Source organism: Hordeum vulgare, chromosome 7H (genome assembly GCF_904849725.1).
Source record: "Hordeum vulgare subsp. vulgare chromosome 7H, MorexV3_pseudomolecules_assembly, whole genome shotgun sequence".
In the NCBI taxonomy this organism is placed as follows: domain Eukaryota; kingdom Viridiplantae; phylum Streptophyta; class Magnoliopsida; order Poales; family Poaceae; genus Hordeum; species Hordeum vulgare.
The window spans coordinates 294,006,780-294,031,348 of NC_058524.1; positions in this window are offsets into that span (position 1 = coordinate 294,006,780).

Consider the following 24,569-nt stretch of genomic DNA (forward strand, 5'->3'; position numbering starts at 1 on the left):
TTCTTTTCTTCTTCTTCTCCTCTTCCTTCTTCTTCTTCTCCTCCTCCTCCTCCTTATTTTACTTCTTCTTCTCTATCTCTTCTTCTACGTAGCTTAGACTTATCCAAGAAAGGATAAATTGGCTAATTATCCTACGAAATGACATAATTAGCTTAGTTAGCTCCAAAATGGACTATTTAATAAAAAATGACCTATACTTAGCTAATTATCCTCGGAATGACATAATTAGCTCCAAAAAGGCATTCTTAGCCAATTTAGCCCGAAGAAGGGGACAAGAAGAGAAAAGGAGGAAAATGAAAGGAAGGAAGAGGAAAAATGAGGAGAAGAAGCAGGAGGAGAGGGAGGAGGAGAAGAAGAAGGAGAAGAAGGAGAAGAAGGAGGAGAAGGAGAAGGAGCTCCTCCTTCTCCTTCTTCTTCGTCCTTCTTCCTCCTTCTCCTTCTCCTTCTTCTTCTCCTTCTCCTTCTTCTTTTCTTCTTCTTCTCCTCTTCCTTCTTCTTCTCCTCCTCCTCCTCCTCCTCCTTATTTTACTTCTTCTTCTCTATCTCTTCTTCTACGTAGCTTAGACTCATCCAAGAAAGGCTAAATTGGCTAATTATCCTACGAAATGACATAATTAGCTTAGTTAGCTCCAAAATGGCCTATTTAATAAAAAGTGACCTATACTTAGCTAATTATCCTCGAAATGACATAATTAGCTCCAAAAAGGCATTCTTAGCCAATTTAGCCCGAAGAAGGGGACAAGAAGAGAAAAAGAGGAAAAATTAAAGGAAGGAAGTGGAAAAATGAGGAGAAGAAGAAGAAGGAGAGGGAAGAGGAGAAGAAGAAGGAGAAGAAGGAGGAGAAGGAGAAGGAGCTCCTCCTTCTCCTTCTTCTTCCTCCTTCTTCCTCCTTCTCCTTCTTCTTCTCCTTCTTCTTTTCTTCTTCTTCTCCTCTTCCTTCTTCTTCTCCTCCTCCTCGTCCTCCTCCTGCTCCTCCTCCTTATTTTACTTCTTCTTCTCTATCTCTTCTTCTATGCAGCTTAGACTCATCCAAGAAAGGCTAAATTGGATAATTATCCTACGAAATGACATAATTAGCTTACTTAGCTCCAAAATGGCCTATTTAATAAAAAATGACCCATACTTAGCCAATTATCCTTGAAATGACATAATTAGCTCGAAAAAGGCATTCTTAGCCAATTTAGCCCGAAGAAGGGGACAAGAAGAGAAAAAGAGGAAAAATGAAAGGAAGGAAGAGGAAAAATGAGGAGAAGAAGAAGGAGGAGAGGGAGGAGGAGAAGAAGGAGAAGAAGGAGGAGAAGGAGAAGGAGGATCTCCTTCTCCTTCTTCTTGCTCCTTCTTCCTCCTTCTCCTTCTCCTTGTTCTTCTCCTTCTCCTTCTTCTTTTCTTCTTTTTCTCCTCTTCCTTCTTCTTCTTCTCCTCCTCCTCCTCCTCCTCCTTATTTTACTTCTTCTTCTCTATCTCTTCTTCTACGTAGCTTAGACTTATCCAAGAAAGGCTAAATTGGCTAATTATCCTACGAAATGACATAATAAGCTTAGTTAGCTCCAAAATGGACTATTTAATAAAAAATGACCTATACTTAGCTAATTATCCTCGAAATGACATAATTAGCTCCAAAAAGGCATTCTTAGCCAATTTAGCCCGAAGAAGGGGACAAGAAGAGAAAAAGAGGAAAATGAAAGGAAGGAAGAGGAAAAATGAGGAGAAGAAGAAGGAGGAGAGGGAGGAGGAGAAGAAGAAGGAGAAGAAGGAGAAGAAGGAGGAGAAGGAGAAGGAGCTCCTCCTTCTCCTTCTTCTTCCTCCTTCTTCCTCCTTCTCCTTCTCCTTCTTCTTCTCCTTCTCCTTCTTCTTTTCTTCTTCTTCTCCTCTTCCTTCTTCTTCTCCTCCTCCTCCTCCTCCTCCTTATTTTACTTCTTCTTCTCTATCTCTTCTTCTACGTAGCTTAGACTCATCCAAGAAAGGCTAAATTGGCTAATTATCCTACGAAATGACATAATTAGCTTAGTTAGCTCCAAAATGGCCTATTTAATAAAAAGTGACCTATACTTAGCTAATTATCCTCGAAATGACATAATTAGCTCCAAAAAGGCATTCTTAGCCAATTTAGCCCGAAGAAGGGGACAAGAAGAGAAAAAGAGGAAAAATTAAAGGAAGGAAGTGGAAAAATGAGGAGAAGAAGAAGAAGGAGAGGGAAGAGGAGAAGAAGAAGGAGAAGAAGGAGGAGAAGGAGAAGGAGCTCCTCCTTCTCCTTCTTCTTCCTCCTTCTTCCTCCTTCTCCTTCTTCTTCTCCTTCTTCTTTTCTTCTTCTTCTCCTCTTCCTTCTTCTTCTCCTCCTCCTCGTCCTCCTCCTGCTCCTCCTCCTTATTTTACTTCTTCTTCTCTATCTCTTCTTCTATGCAGCTTAGACTCATCCAAGAAAGGCTAAATTGGATAATTATCCTACGAAATGACATAATTAGCTTACTTAGCTCCAAAATGGCCTATTTAATAAAAAATGACCTATACTTAGCCAATTATCCTTGAAATGACATAATTAGCTCGAAAAAGGCATTCTTAGCCAATTTAGCCCGAAGAAGGGGACAAGAAGAGAAAAAGAGGAAAAATGAAAGGAAGGAAGAGGAAAAATGAGGAGAAGAAGAAGGAGGAGAGGGAGGAGGAGAAGAAGAAGGAGAAGAAGGAGAAGAAGGAGGAGAAGGAGAAGGAGGATCTCCTTCTCCTTCTTCTTGCTCCTTCTTCCTCCTTCTCCTTCTCCTTGTTCTTCTCCTTCTCCTTCTTCTTTTCTTCTTTTTCTCCTCTTCCTTCTTCTTCTTCTCCTCCTCCTCCTCCTCCTCCTCCTTATTTTACTTCTTCTTCTCTATCTCTTCTTCTACGTAGCTTAGACTTATCCAAGAAAGGCTAAATTGGCTAATTATCCTACGAAATGACATAATTAGCTTAGTTAGCTCCAAAATGGACTATTTAATAAAAAATGACCTATACTTAGCTAATTATCCTCGAAATGACATAATTAGCTCCAAAAAGGCATTCTTAGCCAATTTAGCCCGAAGAAGGGGACAAGAAGAGAAAAAGAGGAAAATGAAAGGAAGGAAGAGGAAAAATGAGGAGAAGAAGAAGGAGGAGAGGGAGGAGGAGAAGAAGAAGGAGAAGAAGGAGAAGAAGGAGGAGAAGGAGAAGGAGCTCCTCCTTCTCCTTCTTCTTCCTCCTTCTTCCTCCTTCTCCTTCTCCTTCTTCTTCTCCTTCTCCTTCTTCTTTTCTTCTTCTTCTCCTCTTCCTTCTTCTTCTCCTCCTCCTCCTCCTCCTCCTTATTTTACTTCTTCTTCTCTATCTCTTCTTCTACGTAGCTTAGACTCATCCAAGAAAGGCTAAATTGGCTAATTATCCTACGAAATGACATAATTAGCTTAGTTAGCTCCAAAATGGCCTATTTAATAAAAAGTGACCTATACTTAGCTAATTATCCTCGAAATGACATAATTAGCTCCAAAAAGGCATTCTTAGCCAATTTAGCCCGAAGAAGGGGACAAGAAGAGAAAAAGAGGAAAAATGAAAGGAAGGAAGTGGAAAAATGAGGAGAAGAAGAAGAAGGAGAGGGAAGAGGAGAAGAAGAAAGAGAAGAAGGAGGAGAAGGAGAAGGAGCTCCTCCTTCTCCTTCTTCTTCCTCCTTCTTCCTCCTTCTCCTTCTTCTTCTCCTTCTTCTTCCTCCTTCTTCCTCCTTCTCCTTCTTCTTCTCCTTCTTCTTTTCTTCTTCTTCTCCTCTTTCTTCTTCTTCTCCTCCTCCTCGTCCTCCTCCTGCTCCTCCTCCTTATTTTACTTCTTCTTCTCTATCTCTTCTTCTATGCAGCTTAGACTCATCCAAGCAAGGCTAAATTGGATAATTATCCTACGAAATGACATAATTAGCTTACTTAGCTCCAAAATGGCCTATTTAATAAAAAATGACCTATACTTAGCTAATTATCCTTGAAATGACATAATTAGCTCCAAAAAGGCATTCTTAGCCAATTTAGCCCGAAGAAGGGGACAAGAAGAGAAAAAGAGGAAAAATGAAAGGAAGGAAGAGGAAAAATGAGGAGAAGAAGAAGGAGGAGAGGGAGGAGGAGAAGAAGAAGGAGAAGAAGGAGAAGAAGGAGGAGAAGGAGAAGGAGGAGCTCCTTCTCCTTCTTCTTCCTCCTTCTTCCTCCTTCTCCTTCTCCTTGTTCTTCTCCTTCTCCTTCTTCTTTTCTTCTTTTTCTCCTCTTCCTTCTTCTTCTTCTCCTCCTCCTCCTCCTCCTCCTTATTTTACTTCTTCTTCTCTATCTCTTCTTCTACGTAGCTTAGACTTATCCAAGAAAGGCTAAATTGGCTAATTATCCTACGAAATGACATAATTAGCTTAGTTAGCTCCAAAATGGACTATTTAATAAAAAATGACCTATACTTAGCTAATTATCCTCGAAATGACATAATTAGCTCCAAAAACGCATTCTTAGCCAATTTAGCCCGAAGAAGGGGACAAGAAGAGAAAAAGAGGAAAATGAAAGGAAGGAAGAGGAAAAATGAGGAGAAGAAGAAGGAGGAGAGGGAGGAGGAGAAGAAGAAGGAGAAGAAGGAGAAGAAGGAGGAGAAGGAGAAGGAGCTCCTCCTTCTCCTTCTTCTTCCTCCTTCTTCCTCCTTCTCCTTCTCCTTCTTCTTCTCCTTCTCCTTCTTCTTTTCTTCTTCTTCTCCTCTTCCTTCTTCTTCTCCTCCTCCTCCTCCTCCTCCTTATTTTACTTCTTATTCTCTATCTCTTCTTCTACGTAGCTTAGACTCATCCAAGAAAGGCTAAATTGGCTAATTATCCTACGAAATGACATAATTAGCTTAGTTAGCTCCAAAATGGCCTATTTAATAAAAAGTGACCTATACTTAGCTAATTATCCTCGAAATGACATAATTAGCTCCAAAAAGGCATTCTTAGCCAATTTAGCCCGAAGAAGGGGACAAGAAGAGAAAAAGAGGAAAAATGAAAGGAAGGAAGAGGAAAAATGAGGAGAAGAAGAAGGAGGAGAGGGAAGAGGAGAAGAAGAAGGAGAAGAAGGAGGAGAAGGAGAAGGAGCTCCTCCTTCTCCTTCTCCTTCCTCCTTCTTCCTCCTTCTCCTTCTTCTTTTCTTCTTCTTCTCCTCTTCCTTCTTCTTCTCCTCCTCCTCGTCCTCGTCCTGCTCCTCCTCCTTATTTTACTTCTTCTTCTCTATCTCTTCTTCTATGTAGCTTAGACTCATCCAAGAAAGGCTAAATTGGATAATTATCCTACGAAATGACATAATTAGCTTAGTTAGCTCCAAAATGGCCTATTTAATAAAAAGTGACCTATACTTAGCTAATTATCCTAGAAATGACATAATTAGCTCCAAAAAGGCATTCTTAGCCAATTTAGCTCGAAGAAGGGGACAAGAAGAGAAAAAGAGGAAAAGTGAGAAGAAGGGGACAAAAGGATAAGAAGAAGAAGGAGAAGAAGGAGAAGAAGAAGGAGAAGAAGGAGAAGAAGAAGGAGAAGAAGGAGAAGAAGAAGGAGAAGAAGGAGAAGAAGAAGGAGAAGGAGCTCCCGCTCCTTCTCCTTCTTCTCCTTCTTCTTCTTCTCCTCTTCCTTCTCCTTCTCCTCCTCCTCCTCCTCCTCCTCCTTTTTCTTCTCCTTCTCCTCTTCCTTCTCCTTCTCCTCCTCCTCCTCCTTCTTTTACTTCTTCTTCTCTTTCTCTTCTCCTATAGTTAGCTAGGGTTCCACCTAAATGACATAATTAGCTTAGTTAGCTCCTAAATGGTCTATACTTAGCTAATTTCTCTCCGAAATAACCTATATATACACTACTTTATCTAGTATTATTTTTCTAACTTTCTTATTTGTCATTTTGCAGATTACCTTCACTTCACGGGAAGCTTGGTTGATGGAATGCTTGAAGATGATTTCTTGTACCATGGGTTGTATTGAAACTATTGTAGTATATGAATATATGAAACTTTGTATGCACGTGGATGAAACTGGTGTAATATATGGTTTGGGATGGATGTAACTTGCATAATATGTATGTACTATGGATGAGAGTTATTTTAATATGGTTATGAGTACGGAAAGAAATTTATTTATGTCAAATATATATATATATATATATATATATCCTGATTATTGTTAAAAATGCTGGATATAACAAAAAATAAATAAAAAAGGGGCTGGTTCCCCTCTTTGCCGTCAGCCCCCACATGGCAAAGGGGGGAAGGCACATGGCAAAGGGGGAATCTGCCCCCTCTCTCCCCTCTTTGCCGTCTGCCCCCACATGGCAAAGGGGGCAGGCACATGGCAAAGGGGGAATCTGCCCCCTCTGTCTCCCCTCTTTGCCGTCCGCCCCCACATGGCAAAGGGGGGAAGGCAGACGGCAAAGGGGGAATCTGCCCCCTCTCTCTCCCCTATTTGCCGTCAGCCCCCACATGGCAAAGGGGGGAAGGCACATGGCAAAGGGGGAATCTGCCCCCTCTCTCTCCTCTCTTTGCCGTCTGCCCCCACATGGCAAAGGGGGGAGGCACATGGCAAAGGGGGAATCTGCCCCCTCTGTCTCCCCTCTTTGCCGTCTGCCCCCACATGGCAAAGGGGGGAAGGCAGACGGCAAAGGGGGAATCTGCCCCCTCTCTCTCCCCTCTTTGCCGTCAGCACCCACATGGCAAAGGGGGGAAGGCAGACGGCAAAGAGAGGAGGCCTGCCGTTAACACTTAACGGGGAAGTTGCAATATATGCCGTCCCATTTATTTTGCCGTCTGCCCCCTCATGGCAAAGATTCTTTGCCGTCCGCTTTGTGAAAGCAGACGGCAAAGAGCCTCTTCACCGGATTTTTTTTACCGTCTATTTTGCCATGAGGGGGCAGACGGCAAAGCCTTTGCCGTCCGTGGTTGCCCCCTTTGCCGTCCGCCTTGGCAGACGACAAATTTCTGAATTTCAGTAGTGCATGGGCCGTTTTCACAAACACCGGGCACACCGTTGCGTTCCCTCGTGGATGATATTTGTGATGTACATAACAAGGGATTGTCATGAATGAGTGGACTCTTTGTTTAGTGTCGCTAGGGGAAAGGCATTGTTCGAGGTACTTACCTCGGGTATGAGCAATACTGCGAGTCATGGATTGACACGGAAGTTTCCTGAGTCTCGTGGGTACAACACACAACCTATGCTAAGTGTAAACCTATTCGAATAGCCGTGTCCACGATCAAGGACAGTTGGGTGGACCTGCTTAAACTACGTCCAACAGTTTTAGCATAAACCAAGTGTGCGTGTGTGAGAATGGTGATAGTGTGAGAACTATGGCAGTATGATTCATGGGCTAAGTCAGACAACTTGGCGTGATGGGTGTACATGGGATGTTCGACCCTCACTTGGTATTGATATCCGTACCCTGTTCGCATGGATATTGTTTACCTCATGATGCATGCCCTCACAAGAAATTGATCATGTGATGGCACTTAAAAATCTGCTTTCCGCAAATTACCTATCACTGGTATATCATGCATTGTTATTGCCTTGTTCCACAACATGGGTTGGTTGCAAGTACATTCAAAGTACTCATTGGCTTGCCACTGGTTATTTAATTGGCCAGGCATGGAAGACCAGGATTATGGAGAAGAGTTTGTTGGTGATGAACATGCGAACTAGGATGCTCCCTAGTAAGAATGGCTATAGGTTAAGGAGATGGCATGGGTTCACGTTTCGTTCAAGATTTCCGCTGCTAGTTATGTTTGGTGTGTCGGCATTCGAGGCCCTATCCATGTAAGACTTGATCATAATGGTCTCCATTTGTATCAGACGGTATGTATGGATGTAAGACTCTTGTTATTCAGTTTCTATGTGTTTAGTAAGTATTGATATGTGGTATCACTGTACACGTGCAATCGGCGATCTTGAATTATGAGTCGGAGTCCCCACAGAGTTGGTGTTAGAGCCATCCTGACTGTTGGAAGCGTTACTTAGCATGGACGTTAGTTAGGACAAACCCCTTTCCAAACACTATACCTAGCATCTATACCTAGGAGTTTCTACATTTCTTAGCTCTCCCACTCTACTTCGAAAGCATTACTAACACCCTCCCCTTAAACCTTGTAGATGGCCATCATACTCGAAGACCTCCTAGCACCCGGTTTTCCCCTACTCCTTGAGGATAGCCTGGAGAAGTGCTAGTTCCACCAAACACCCATTTTCCTCTACCACGAGCACTAGGTCGATGCCACCATGAAGGATTACCATGTTGATGTGGTCGTGAAGGCAAACGACTCCCCAGCAAGTTGGTTCTTTGAAGGGCCTAATAGGGAGACTGTCGCATTAGCAGTTGAGACAGCTGCACGGAAGGCACTTATCCACCTTCGCCACATCATCCCAGAGATGGGTGAAGAGCCACCTATTCGCCACATTCCTTTCTGGAAAGATGATATTGGCGAGAGTTGGACGTTGATTGCATCCCCGAGGGATGGAACCCCACTCAGATTCCAAACCTACTTCAGCCTCTCCGCCGACAGTCTAGCACACAACCTAATTATGGAGTCAGTGCAGCTCCGTAACGAACTTCACCACACTCGTGAGCTACTCCGACAATCCAAGACGAAGGCAGACAAGGTCAGGAAGGATGGATCCCCTGAGGGACGACCAACTATCGCTTACAGAGGAGGAGTACCCCCAGCTAGAGATGCACCCCTATGTCGTCATCACATGAGTGCGAAGGAGTATCGTGCGCTCTTCAATGATCCACTGGCGAAGCGTCATCGTGATGGACCTCCTTGTCCTCCGACCCCCTCGACGGTAGAGGATTCCCGTATGGATGATGACCTGGACGAAGACCCGAAGGAGCGTGAGTAGGAAACCAAGCACTCCACCACTTGAGTCCAAGAACCCCTATGGTAGGATAAGTCATGTATCCCTCATGCAAAGTTGAGTCCGTGTAATGGTTCATATGAAACCATGTGTGCTTGTTGTTAGTTTTACTATTTGTGTTTCCATGCAGGTCGTACTTTTGTCTTAGGCAACATGTAAGCGACTACATCACCTATCTTATCTTAATGTTGTGTGTTGGGTCTTTCGACCTTTGGTTTTTACACGTGCACTATACCAACCCCCTTAGGTTCATTTTCCTCTTCTTGTTGTTTCTTTCGTCTATTTCAGTTGTTTGACTTGGCTGCTCCAAACAGGATGGTGAGTGCGACCCGCACCAGCATGTTTGGCAACCGTAGCGCCGACAAGTCTAGCCACCAGCCCGAGGCTGGTGGGTCTGCTCAAGCTCGACGTCACGAGGAGCAGCCACAAGGTGATCTTCCCCCGCTACGACCTTCACCGAAAAACATGACCGTAGCCCCCTTTTGCCAAGCCAACACTGTTGGTATCCAGCAGATGGCTCAAGTTCTTTTGAATAACGAGCAACAAGCCAAGAACGGAAATGGTCATTCCACTCTGTCGGAGTTTATGAAGAGTTCGCCTCTGACCTTCACCGAGACAGCTGAACCTCTAGATGCTGATGATTGGATCCACACCATCGAGGACCTCCTTGTGTTGGTCAACTGCAATGAGGACCATGAGAAAGTTCTCTATGCCTCTCACCGCCTCGGAAGTACCGCCAGAGCATGCTGGGATGGATTCAAGGTCATGCAAGGCGCGGGTGTGATCATCTGGGATGATTTCGAGCAAGGATTTCGCACTCCCACATCCCTTCTAGGATTATGGCCATCAAGAAGTAGGAATTTTGAGCGTTGAAGCAAGGAAGTGGCTTTGTCAATGAGTACGTGCAGAAGTTGAACCTCTTGTCAAGATATGCACCTGATGATGTCAGCACCAAGGCAGCCAAGATAGAACGCTTCATGGAAGGACTTCAACAATCACTGCAGTATCAACTTGTTGTCTATGTCTGCTGAACTTTCTTTTAGCTCGTGAACAAGTCCCTCATGCTTGAAGACAAGCATCGTGCCATGGAAGACACATGCAAATGCAAGATGATCAGCAATGGTAGTTCCAGCAACCAGAAGTCTCACCCGTGGGAACCAGCCCCAGCAAAGCCAAGCTATCAGCCTAAGCAGGACAACACTTCCGCACCTCTTCCGAGCAACCAGCCTCAGCAGTATGCCAACCCCAGGCCGGCGTACAACAACCCCAATAACAACACTGGTGGCAAGACCAACAACTTCGGGCAGGTCACGTGCTTTAAGTGTAGTCATCTTGGACACATCTCGGAGCAGTGCCCCAATAGGAAACCTGATGCACTGTGCCCCAATGGGCCAAACCAACTACAATGCCATGGAGCACCACCTAGGAACCAAGCTCCCCGCAACCTACCCAACCATGGCCAAGGTCATGTGAATCACGTCATCGCTAAAGAAGCCGAGGAAGACCCGAATATAATACTGGGTACGTTCCTTGTCAACTCAACGCCAACAACAATTGTGTTTGATTATGGTGCTTTGCATTCTTTTGTTACCCAAAAGTTTATGTTAGAGAGTGGTATGAAGCCTACACCTTTGGGTAGTCATTTGATGGTACAAACCCTGGGTGGAGTGTTAACGACCAAGTTCGGATGTAAATGAGCTGGGATTAACATCAAAGGGGTAGACTTCTTAGTAGATCTCATCATCATGAAGTCGCATGGCTTGGATGTGATCCTTGGCATGGATTGGTTAACCACGCACCAAGGCTTGTTGGACTGTGCAAAGAGGACTGCTACCATGAACAATAGCTAAGGAGTCGAAGTCAAGTATGTTCCTAACCCAACCTCCGCTCAAGCCCCTGAGGTTGATTGTCTATCGGGAATTGACTTGGATCAAGTGCGAGTGGTATGTGAATACCCACGTGTCTTTCTTGATGAGCTTCCTGGAATGCCTCCTGATCGTGACACTGAGTTCATTATTGATCTAATGCCCAGAGTAGGAGCCCTCTATAAGAAGCCCTATAGTATGGGATCCGAAGAGTTGGCCAACTAAAGAAGCAACTCGCCGAGCAGCTCAGAAAGCAATTTATTTTCCCTAGAGCCTCTCCTTGGGGATCACCTATTTAATTTGTGTCAAACAGGGATGGAACTACCCGACTTTGCGTCGATTACCGTTCTCTCACTAAAGTCACAATCAGAAATAAGTACTAACTCCCCAAGATTGAAGACCTGTTCTATCAGTTGAATGGTGCCAAGGTATTCTCCAAGATGGATCTCAGGTCTGTGTAGTACCAGTTGAAGATGAGACCCCATGATATTCCAAAGACGATATTTGTGACCACATGAATATAAGGTCATGTCATTTGGGTTGATTAATGCCCTGGCCTACTTCATGTACCTCATGAACAACGTCTTCATGGAGTATGTGGACAAGTTTCCTGTTGTCTTCATCAATGACATACTCATCTTCTCCAAGTCTGAAGAAGAATAGGAGCAACACTTGAGGATGGTCCTGGATAAGCTTCAAGAGAACCAACTTTATGCCAAATTCAACAAGTGTGAATTATGGCTGCATGAGTTGGATTCTTGGAGCATGTGTTGACAACAAACAGATTGTCGCTGGATCCTGCCAAGATTGACGCTCTGACTGAATGGAATCTCTGACCAATGTGAACGAAGTCAGAAGCTTCCTTGAACTCGCGTGCTACTACTTCATGTTCATCGAAGAATTCTCAAGCATCTCCTGGCCAATGACCCAACTCTTGAAGAAGGACCAGAAGTTTGAATGGACGTCAAAGTGCGAGGAAATTTTTGAGGAGCTCAAGAGGAGATTGACAATGACCCCCATTTTAGCCAGTCCCGATATTCACAAGGAATTTGTGATAAATTGTGATACATCGAGGACCGGGCTTGGTGGTGTTCTGATGCAGGAAGGCAAAGTCATGGCATATTTCTCCAGACAGCTATGCCCTCATGAAGAGAACTACGGGACTCATGATCTTGAGTTGGCAGAAGTGGTTCATGCCTTGAAGACATGGCGACATCACCTTCTGGGGAAGCGATGTGAGATATACACATACCACAAGAGTTTGATGTATATTTTCACTCAAAACGAATTGAACATGAAGCACTGAAGGTGGTTGGAGTTAGTCAAAGACTATCACCTTACTGTTCAATACCACCCTGGGAAGGCCAATGTGGTAGCTGGAGCCTTGAGCAGAAAGGCTTGTTCCTTGAATGCTTTGATCAAGGAAAGGCTACCTGCCTTGTATGAGGGACTTGAAAGCTTTGGGTTGGAGCTAGTTGTACCAAGATTTATGGCCAGCCTCGAAGCGAAGCCTACGTTGATGGATGATATCAAGGAAGCTCACAAGGGGCACAAGAGCATCAAAGGTATCAAGAAGAAGATCAAGAAAGGCAAGGCCCCACGATTTTAAGTGGATTAAAAGGGAATTGTATGGTTTGGGAACTGCATTTGCGTACCCATCAAAGTTGAGCTCAAGAACTTGATCTTGCAAGAAGCACATGACACTCCATATTCCATCCATTCTAGTGGAACCAAGATGTACCAAGAGCTCAAGGCAATATTCCGGTGGCATGTCATGAAGAGAGAGATGTATTCTTATGTCGCTAAGTGTGACATATGCCAGAGCTTCAAAGTTGAGCATCAGCGACCCGTTGGGCTGCTACAACCTCTCAAAGTGCCTGAATGGAAGTGTGATAAAGTTGGGATGGAATTCATCACTGGTCTGCCCAGATCGAGCAAAGGACATGATTTCATTTGGGTCACTGTCGATCACTTCACCAAGGTGTCCCACTTCATTATCGTCTAAACCTCTTATGATGGGCACAAGCTAGCCAGTCTCTACAACAAGCGTATTGTGAGCCTCCACGGAGTTCCTAAGGAGATCGTGTCAGATCGAGGTACGCAGTTTACCTCGTGATTTTGGAGGCAGTTCGACAAACCTTGGGGACCAAGCTACCTTTTAGTGCCGCTTTTCACCCCCAGATGGGCGGGAAAATAGAGCAAGTAAATCGAATACTCGAGGATATGCTTCATGCGTGTGTTCTGGAATATGGGTCCAAGTGGGAAGATTGTTTGCCCTTTGCTAAGTTCTCCTACAACAACAAATATCAGTCCAGCCTTCAGATGGCACCATGTGAGGTGTTATACGGAGGCAAGTGTCGCACTCCCCTCAACTAGTCAGAAATATGAGAAGGACTAGTCTTTGGGCCAAATGATCTTCCGGAATGTGAAGAACAAGTCCGACTAGTCAAAGAGTGTCTGGAGACCACCAAGTCAAGACAGAAGAGCTACGCTGACTCCCACCGCCAAGAAGTGGACCTCAGCCCTAGAGATCATGTCTATCCTCGAGTCACACCTCTCTAGGGAACAAAGCGCTTCCACGTCAAGGGTACGCTTGCGCCAAGATATATCGCCCCCTTCAAGATTATCGCTAGACAAGGAGAAGTTGCCTACCAACTGGAGCCACCTTCCGAGCTTTTGGATGTGCAGAACGTTGTCCACGTGTCACAATGCCAGAAGTGCCTCTAAGTCCCCAACCACCTCGATCTCTACAAGAACATCGATCATCACTTATCGTGAGAGGCTCGTCCACATCATGGATGAAGCCGAACGTTGCACAAGAAGCCGCACCATCAAGTACTACAAGGTAAAGTGGAGCAACCACACTGAAGGGGAAGCAACATGGGAGCGTGAAGACTACCTTAGATCATAGTTCCCTTATCTTTTGAGCGCCTAGCCTAGGAATCTCGGGGACGAGATTATCATAAGGGGGTAGGTTTGCCACACCCTGTGTTTGTACCACTTTGCCACATTACGTTTTCATAAAATTTAGAGCCATTTGAAACTTTTGCACGCTTGTGATGTTTGATCTGGTTGTTGCTTGCTTGTGTGATGATTGTGTTTTGAACCACCTAAAATTATTCACTTCTCAATAACTCATCTCCTTGACCCCAAACCTTTTCCCAATGATCATGCCATGTGTATAGGGCCAAAAATTATTTTGGAGATTATTATTTCAGCAGAAGTTATTTATTTATTATAAGCTTTCAAAAACTCCAGAGTTGGGATTTGCACTACAAGTCCTCAATTTAGGAGAGATGCTTAACGCCAAAGATTTTCTTTGGATCCTATTATACAAAATTCCGAAAACCATAAAATAATTATTTTGAAATTTATTTTCCTATTTTATTTAAATACTTCTTTTGGAGGACAAAAATTGTATTACATAGGGGAAAATAATTTTCTTACTTCAAAAATATTTGAGAAAATTTAGGGAAACTCATACGACATATATTTTCGATATATAAGAGTTTCAACACATTGTCATGTTCAAAATATTGGGCAAAACTCCTCAAAACCCTTTATGCCTCTTTTGAGCTTTTGAAGTATTTACATAGGAAATATTCTCAATATATTCCACGAAAATTGTAGCAAGTCACACATGCTATATGTGGTGACCTTGCCAATTTTCATCTCAATCCAAGTTGTCTTGGTCCACCAAAATATTCCAAAACCCTCTATGTCCAGAACCAAATTTGAGCAACTTTACATGGCCAAGTTTGTCCAATTGATCTCAAATTTTGTAGGAGTGGTCTAGATCCCAAATAAGGATGTTACGCAAAGTTGTGCATTTTTGGGAATATATTAGCCTACCTTATTCTTCAGTAATCTAATTTTGCCACTTTCTAAGGTTTTTCACGGTCGCATTGCCAACTTTGCTCAAATGAACTCAAATTTGGTAGCCCCTCTTGTTTTTACCTACCATCCAGTCCTGTTAAGTCTCAGAGTAATTGGGTAAAGTTTACTTGCTCAAAACAACATCAAACACGTTGTGGGAGTTTGGTAAAAGCTGCAGATTTACCCCTTCCACTGTCCTTCTTCACTCGACATTTCTACCACAGCTACCGTGAGACCCGAAGCACCCCGAGGAAACACCTCAACGTTTAGGTGCATGGTTACGAAACCCCCCATTTCCCTTGCTGAACAACATAATTTTCCCCTATCTCTCACTTCTCTCTCTCCCCTCGCTAGGGTCTAAAGCATCCAACACCTCCTGCAACCTTTGTTTATTCCCACGCTGCAAATTGGCACCAATGGCCGCGCCAGAGTGCGTCAGTGGCATCATCATACTAGCCATACGTGCGCTCTGGAGCGCGCTACAGGACAACCATGACGCTTGAGAGGTTTGACCCCGTGTGTCTTCCCTCCTCGAGCTCCTTCCCGCGCGCCAGGAGCAACGCCCCGACGTCTGCTATGCGCGAGGGAAACAGACCCCTCCATTTAGGCCCTCCTGCTGCCCCCTCCCGCGTGAGCACACTGCCGCCCAAGCCCCCCAACCTGTGAGCTCACACGCGTTGCGCCATATGGCCTTCCCCTTTGTCCTCTCCAGCCTAGCGCCTCCCTTCACACCCACTGACCTTGCTCATGCCTCTAGCCCATGCCGCCGCAATCTTAGAGATCGACCTCGAGCTTTTCCCGTGCGCCCGACACCCTGCCTCCGTCGCCCTCCTATATAAAGCCCTTAGAGTCCCTCTCTCCCCTTGGGTCTCTCTCTCTCATCCCCATTCAAACACGAGAGCCCCTCCGAGCGAGCCCAATGTCTGAGTGCTCGGGATCGAGCCGAAACTCGCCGCTCCGAGCCGCCGGCGTTCGCACGGTGAGAGCCCTCCTCCGCCCCTCTTCTTGCTTGATCTGTGACTATAGAGAGGTCATGATCATTTTCTCCCTCTTCCCCGTGTGTTTTGCAGTGGGGTTCATCAATGGTGACCACCTCCCGAAGCCCTCCACCGTGGCCTTACCGTCGCTGGCAACTCCCTGCACACCGGCGACTCCCTCGACCACCACCTGAACCGTGACTCCTTCCTGCTTCCATTCCCCCCACCAGCAGCCCTCACCGTACCTCCTACGCTGCTGATGAGCACCACCCCCTCTCTGCCGAAGGTTAACAATAGCCCTGACAGGGGGACCCCACCTGTGATCCTCTAGCTCGCATTGTGCCTCCCTCCTCTGTCACTGGCCGCTGGGCGCCGTGCATCAGGTTTAAATCCGACGGCGCACGTCTGGCCGGCTCGCCTATGCGTTCCTAGCCGACTGGGCCTGGTTCGGCTGGTTGGTTCTGGCCCACTAGCACAGTGGCCTTTTCCTTTTTAGTTTTGATCTTATTTCCAAAAATTCCTATGGTTAAAATATTAAACCAAATTCAGTGTTTCAAATTTCTAAAAATTTCTAATATTACAACCTATTTGAATATGGCACTTGTGCAATTTTTGGAATAGGTTTCATAAACTGTTTTAAAACCTTGTTGAAAGCTTTTTAACCTTGTGTTAAAATGTTTTTCACCAGTTTTTACACTTCAAAAATAAAACCTAGTAATTTTGACAGTACCTATACTCACCTTAGTATTGTAAAAAAATAGGTTGGCATTTTTCTGAGTGTGTTAGTTTTTCTGTTTTTGTCGCGGTCTTATTATTTCCGTTATATTTGCGAAAGTAGATTACATTGTTGACGAAGGTCTTGGACTAGAAGACTTTGAAGACCCCGAAGACTTTGTTGATCCACGCAAGCAGCCCGTTGACCATGACTGAGTAACTGTTTTATGCATACCATATTACATTGTTGACAATGCATTGAATCATGTTGAATCGGTGAACACCTTGGTGGTTGTCTCTGATAACCCGTCGTTGATAGCACTAAGCATGACCCTGCCTTCCTATGAGGGTTGTGCGGGTGGGAAGTTGTTAGGTTGCTAGTAGTTGCTACGGAAATGGGATGGGAATATGCATGGTGACGATGAAGGAAAAGATTTCAAAAACTTACCGAAAACCCCGTCGAGTGCCACTAATGCCCGAGGGAGATGTGTTGAGCTAGGTAACCAAATGATAAAGAAGTGGTGTACCGAAGGAAGTTTTGTGTGTATGGTTTCAGAAGCGGGATTAGATTAAAGATTTCCTAACCATCCCAACCTTACATGTGCGTCCACAATACCCCTTTATGGAATGGGGCTTTGTTGATTACTTTGGACAATGCATGCCGAGAGCCTGTATTACTAGTGACGGGAGTGACATGGTCAGTCTGGAGACGGGGTCATGCCAAGAAGGGCAATCATGGGCTGTTTTCACAAACACCGAGCACATTGTTGCGTGCCCTCATGGATGGTACGATCTTGAGCGAGGCTCGTATGATGTACATCATGAGGGATGTCACCAACTAGTGGAAAATTTGTTTAGTGTCGCCACGGGAAATGCATTGTTCGGGTGCCTACCTCGGGTATGAAATATACCGCGACCCGTGGATGACACGGACGTTACCCGAGTCTTGTGGGTACAACGTGTAACCTTTGTAGAGTGTAAAACTATTTGAATAGCCGTGCCCACGATAAAGGACAATTGGGTGGACTTCCTTAAACAATGTCCAGAAGTTTTCGCATAAACCAAGTGTACGTGTGTGAGAAAGGTGATAGTGTGGTAAAGATGGCAGTATGATTCATGGGCTAAGTCAGATGACTTGGCGTGATGGGTGGACATGGGATGTTTGACCCCAGGTTATATTGATATCTGTAACATGTTCGTATGGATATCGTTTACCTCATGATGAATGCCCTCACAAGAAATTGATCATGTCATTGCACCTAAAAATCCGCTTTCTGCACATTACCTATTAGTGCTATATCATGCATTGTTATTTACTTGTTTCACAACATGGGTTGCTTGCGAGTACATTCAAACTACTCATTGGCTTGCCACTGGTTATTTAATTGGCTAGCCATGGAAGATAATGATTATGAAGAAGAGTTCGTTGGTGACGAACATGCGAACTAGGATGCTTCCTAGTCAGAATGCCTATAGGTTAAGGCATATCGCATGGGTTCACGCTTTCGTTCTAGATTTCCGCTGCTAGTTATGTTTGGTGCGTCGGCCTTCGAGGCCCTATCTAGGTATGACTTGACCATAATGGTCTCTATTTGTATTAGATGGTATGTATGGATGTAAGGCTCCTGTGATTCGTCTTCTCTGTGATCAGTGAGCATTGATCTTTGTATGAATGTAAGACTTTTGTTATCACGACTTATGAGTCAGCGTCCTAACAGTATTATTTTATGCCCTACGCTTGTCGAAAGCTTGCCGATGCACACCCTTGCCCCGAGTGCTTGAGGAAGGGGTCCTTAGTAGCCTGCCAACGGTGCCGCTATTGACAATCTCACCCTTGGCGGTCCCAATGTAGCCATTAAGTTGTCGGGCAAACTCAGAAAAAAACAAGGGCGCAATAGGTACCGACAAGGTTACTTAGTATCCAGGTTTTTCATACAAAGATTATGATCATTCAAGGGAAGATAACAACTACAATATGGAACTTGGTTGAAAGTTTTTTGATTTAGTTTTTCTTTGTTGTACTTATTGTCGTAAGATGACAACTTGAATGTCACTTGGGTATGTGTACCATCACTCCCCCTAGGAAACTTTCACGCGAGGAACACTTCAGCTTATTTTGAGGAAAATAAAGAAGACGAAAAGAGGATCCTCGAAACTTGGATAGTTTGTTAAGCATATTATGCAAGGTTTAATGTAAAACAAAATGACATGCAACACATAATGAAATATGTACTTTGACAAAGAGTTGTGACACACTTATCTTTATTCATTATGCACAAGGCATGCTCCTGGCTTTGTACAAAGGATTACATGGCTTGCAAGCAAACTTGTAAAGAAGGGGTTGTCGTGGGGCCCAGCAATTTTGCCTTATGGGTAGAACTTACGAAAATGCTCGTTATTCCATGAGTTCTCCACCGGTGTGCCATCCTCGGCTTCTAGGCCGACTGTGCCGGGCCTAGTGACTCGTACCACCCAGTAAGGGGCTTCCCAGTTGGGGCCCAACTTCTTGGATCCCTTCATAGAGTGAATTCGGCAAAGAATAAGGTTGCCTTCCTCAATGCTCGGGTAGTGCAACTTGCGGCTATCATAGCACCGCAACGTTTGCTGGTAGCAGGCGGCACAGTGGGCAGCCCGAAGACCATCTTCCTCGAGGTGTGTGGAATCATCTTGCTGCATATTCTCTTGCTCGTATTCATCGAAGTCTTGTACTCGAGGTGGCCCGTACATGAGTTCTCAGGGGAGCATCGCTTCTGCACCATAGACTAGGGAGAAAGGTGTCTCACCGATGGCTCAATTTAGTGTCTTACTTAGTGACCAAATAAATGCCGGCGTGGTCATCAATCCAGTGCCTTCCGCACTTGTGTAGGTTGTCAAAAGTTCTCATAATGAGGCCACACAACACTTCAGCATTTTCCCTCTCTACTTGGACATTGCTTTTCAGGTGATCTACGGAACCAAAGCAGATCTTGGCGCCAAGGTCTTGGTAGTACTGCAAGAAGGTGCGGCTCATGAACTGTGTGTCGTTGTTAGTGATGTTCCTGTTGGGCGCACGAAAATGGAAAACTATCCCTTTGAAGAACTTGATGGGTGACTATGCTGTCACCTTCCTCACCGACTCTACTTCTGACCACTTGGTGAACATGTCGACTGCGACATACAAGAATTCGAAGCCCTGGTAGCACAATGGAAAGGGCTGCTACTTGTAAACTGCGTTAGGATTTTCCAAGAAGAGGAGAGGAGACGCAGTGCAATAGATATAAGTATTTCCCTCAGTGAGAACCAAGGTTATCGAACTAATAGCAAAACCATGCAAGTTCCCGTCTTCAGTGCCTACACAGAAAAGAGCGCACACTTGGACCCAATGCGGGCAAGAGAGTTGTCAATCCCGTTGAACTCGTTACTTGCAAGTAACAAGTACTAATAGATAGATAACATAAATATAACATAAATAAAAGTAAATAAAAGGAAGCAATATTTTTAGGGTTTTAGTAATATTTGCAAAGACTTGCGGCCATAGTTTCGTTAGAGGCTTCTCTCTCCAAGAAAGCATATGGTGGGTAAACAAATTACTATTGGGAAATAGATAGAAAAGCACAAAATTATGAAATATTTATTCACGACAATGATCATATATATAGGCATCACGTCCAAAAGCAAGTAGAGCGTCTCCTACATGCATCTACTACTGTTACTCCACCCATCGACCACTATCCAGCATGCATCTTGAGTATTAAGTAAAACAAAGTAATGCTGGAGCAAGATGACATGATGTAGACAAACTTAACTCAACTAATTTGAATGAACCCCATATTTTTATCTTTAATGGAAGAAATACATATACAAATACATGTCATGTCCCCTTCTATCACCGGGAATGAGCACCGCAAGATTGAACCTATTACAACGGAGCACTCACATTGAAGATCAATCAATCTATTTGGCCAAACCAAACCGCTAGATCAACAAGAATAAGAAGATATCATAATCATGCATATATATAGCCAGCAACGATACAATATATTTTCATGAACAATCTGAACATAAACCCACAATTCATCGGATCCTGACAAACACACCGTAAAGATTGTTACACAAGATAGATCACCACGGGAATCACGGTGATCTTTGCATTGAAGAACATAGAGAGAGCGAGAGAGAGAGAGAGAGAGAGAGAGAGAGAGAGAGAGAGAGAGAGCCATTTAGGTACTAAGTACGGCCCCATAGGTCTGTGGTAAACTACTCACACATCACCATGGGGGGAGAAAGGTTGATGTAGTGGCCCTCCTTGACTGATCCCCGTTTGGAAGGGCACCGTACATGGCTCCAAATGGGATCACAGAGGAATAGAGACTTGCGATGGCGTAAAAGCGCTTTGGGTGGCTCTCTGGTGTTTTCCAACACATTAGGATTCATAGGCATGGAGATAGATCAAGAGGTGTCGAGAGGTAGTCCCAAGCCTTGAGGGCGCAACCACCCCCCGGGGTGCTCCCTGTTTGCTTGGAGCCATCCGGTGTGGCCTCCGGTCTCCCTTCATAGCTTCCACGTCTTATTTTTGTCCATCAAAATATAAAATAGTTTCGTTGAATTTGGACCTCGTTTGGTACTAATTTCTTGAAAAGCCAAAAACACACACAAAACAAGAACTGGCACTAGAAATTGGGTTATTAAGTTAGTTCGCAAAAATTATATAAAACATCGTACAAATGCATATAAAGTGTCGAAGATTGACAATATAATAGCATCGGACAATAAAACATTATAGGTACATTGGATATGTATCACCATCCCCAAGCTTAATTCATGCTCGTCCTCATGTAGGTAAGTGATAAAAATTGAATTTTTGATGTTACATGCTACCTAACATGTAATCTTATTCAGGTATGACCATTGGGAAAGAAGAACTAATGAACATCAACATAGTAATATCCATAAACATATCTAACACAATCAGCAACTTTCAAAATATACTATCCCTAAAAATGTTAATCCCCCTTCTTTTTATCATATTAGCATGACATGTCTCTGTATTCACCACATAAATACAAATGTTGAGCACCGTGGTTTTAAGTCAAGCAATTGGATCATACTTTTTAACACGCTTCAATATTTTCAACCTCACTCGATACATGAGCGTGAACCATGGACATATCATATAGGTGGAATAGATTATGGTGGTAGGTATCAAAGGAGTAAAAGTAGAGAAGAATGTCTTGCATCAACTCACTGGACCAACGGGTTGTGGAGATGCCCGTCAATCCATAGCAGTGCAAGGATTAGGGATTGCCATGCAATGGATGTACTAAAGCTATAGGTGTATGAAAGCTAATTGGATGTGCATCCAACTTGCTTGCACATGAAGACCTCATCCATTTGAGGAAGCCCTTCATCAGAAGATGCAAGCCAAGTTCTATAATGAAAATTCCCACCACCATACGAAAATAACAACTCATAAGACTCTCCATATGAAAAGCATGGTGATTTCTCTAAGCACAAGTCTGGAAAAAGAGCTAGTAGTGTCGTCTCTTCTCTCTTTTCTCTCATTTTCTTTTATTTTCCTTTTTTCTCTGTTTTTCTTTTCTTTTTTCCCTTTTCCTTTTTCTTCATTTATTTTTCATTTCTTCTCTTTTTTGTCCAGAGTCTCATCCTGACTTGTGGGGGGGTCATAGTCTCCATCATCCTTTCCTCATCGAGACAATGCTCTAATAATTATGAACATCACACTTCTATCTACTTAAAACTTGATATAACAAATCAATGATGATGAAAGAAATGACTCTATATGAAAGCCTCTCGCAGTGTACGAGGATGTGCAATGATGTAGCATAACTTGTAAATAATAATAAATGGTGGTTTTCCCATGAATACTTTGTTGGCTACATGATCATGCAAAGCAATATGATAATGAGCACACAAGTCATGTTTTGTAATGGTGGAAGTTCATGTAAATTTATCTCAAAATGGCTACGGAAATGCCGTGATAGGTAGGTATGGTGGTTGTTTTTAGGAAGATATAAGATGGATGGCATGCTACAAAGCATATCCCGTTGCGGGGTTTGGATGCACGGGCGAAGGTTAGACCGATCCTTGAGGTGAGATTGGGCAATGCACAGTACCGAAGAGGCTAGAAAATATGGAAAGGTGAGTGTGCGTACATCCATGGATTGACATTAGTCATAAAGAACTGATGTACTTATTGCAAAGCCTTATTAGCTCTCTTAAAGCAAAGTACTACCGCATGGCCCTATGGAGGAGGTTAGTAGAAGTTAACAATCGCATGCCCCCAACCTAAAAACACTAGGATTTCAACAAGGAATAAGAATGCTCACACAACATCACCATGCCATAAACAATATTTAGATGAACAACAAGTTAACACACATTAAGTATCGATATTTCTACTAAGAAACAACCACGTACTCACACCCTTTCATATTACCACATCAATATCATTAACCCACAATTTCTCTTATATGTCCTACATGAAAGTTTTTATTATATCGTCCTTGAATACCTATCATTTTTTAATTAGTCTTGTAACCCATGCAAATTACTGTTACCCCCTATTAGACTCTCAAACAAATATATGTAAAGAATGGGAGTGCAATTATTTCTATAAAATCTACACGCCAACGTGCTCTAAAAGATATAAGTGAAGCACTAGAGCAGCTGCTTAGCTCAAAAGATATATGTGAAGCACATGGAGGATTCTAATAAATCATCATGAACATGTGTGTCTCTCAAATAGTTGTATCCCAAAAACAATGATTGTGGAAAACTAGAACAAATGGACACCACAATACACGACGCTCCATTCAAAACAGACATCATGTGATTAATAAAAATATAGCTCCAAATGATATACCGATGGAATGGTGATGAAAGAGGGGATGCCTTCCGAGGCATCCCCAAGCTTAGGGTCTTGCCGCTCCTTATTCCTCCATCCATCAAGATCACACCGGAACTTGAAAACTTTAGCACATGAAACTCAATAGAAACCTTGTGAGACCGTTATTGTAATAGATAAACCAAAAACTTTAGGTACTGTTATAAATTGATTCATGTGTAATTACTGCATAAGGAATTGTATTCTAACTTCTCCATGTCATATACCCCCTGACCCAATCTATAGCTTCATCAAAACAAGAAAACTATCCAAGCAAAAGAACAGAATATGTCTAAAACAGAACGGTCTGTAATGATAAGTACTAAAACCATTCTTGTATAGCTCTGAAAATTATGAAAAATGAGGAAAATCTCAGTAATTTTGTATACCAATTCTGAGTAACTAATTCAGATCAAAAGACGTTCTAGTAAAATCACACGAACTCTTCACTTGACATGAAAGCTTATGTTTTTGCACCGTATCAATTTTACTTATCATCCAAATCATCCCAAAGGCTTTACATGGAACAAAAATTAATTAAAACATAAAACATAATAATTATAGTAGCAATAATCATGTCAACTTAAAATAACTAAAAGTAGAACACAAAAAATAAAATAACTATTGGGTTGCCTCCCAACAATCGCTATCATTTTACGCCTCTAGCTAGGCATAATGCATAGTTTCAAGTGTTGTCGTCCTAGGTTGTAAGGGACCTAAATACCTTTGAAAATTTCTATCCTTACCATTATGAATTATATGAACAAATTGGTGAAGTTTGGCATTTATGATTTTTCATCTAACCTTTGAAAACACAAAGACCATCAATCATCTATTCTATAATATCAATTCTCCTATTTGTGACACTATGTTTCCATTGGTTTTAGTAGACAAGTTGGATAAACCCCCAAAGTTGGTTTCCATAGAAGCCTTTGTTTCTTTTTAGCTCAGTTTGAGGGTAGCTCACCGATATGGTAGGTTTAATGGTTTCTATCGTTGGTTCCCCAAATACACTTTTCATCTTTTCATAGGTGTCAAAAGCATTATTTCCCAAAAAGTATTTTACACACATAGAATCCAAGACACGTCTATGACATAGGGGCAAGACAACATAAAAAACTTCTATGGGGTAAATTAATATGAATGTTGGTGTACTAAAGAAAGGGTCCCTTAGTACCCTGACATGTGTATAGACGACAGTGGCCTCCCGTGCAGGAAGGCCTGCCGGAGGACAATACAATCAACACAACGCCAAGCGTCAAGGCCAAGCCGATGAGGAAGACCCGACAACCATCATGCCCGACAAGACTCCACCACCACTCCATCACTCCTCCTCATCAGGTTGATTATCAACATCAGCGAGGTATTGAGTGGGTAGGGAGTTAGGTGAGACT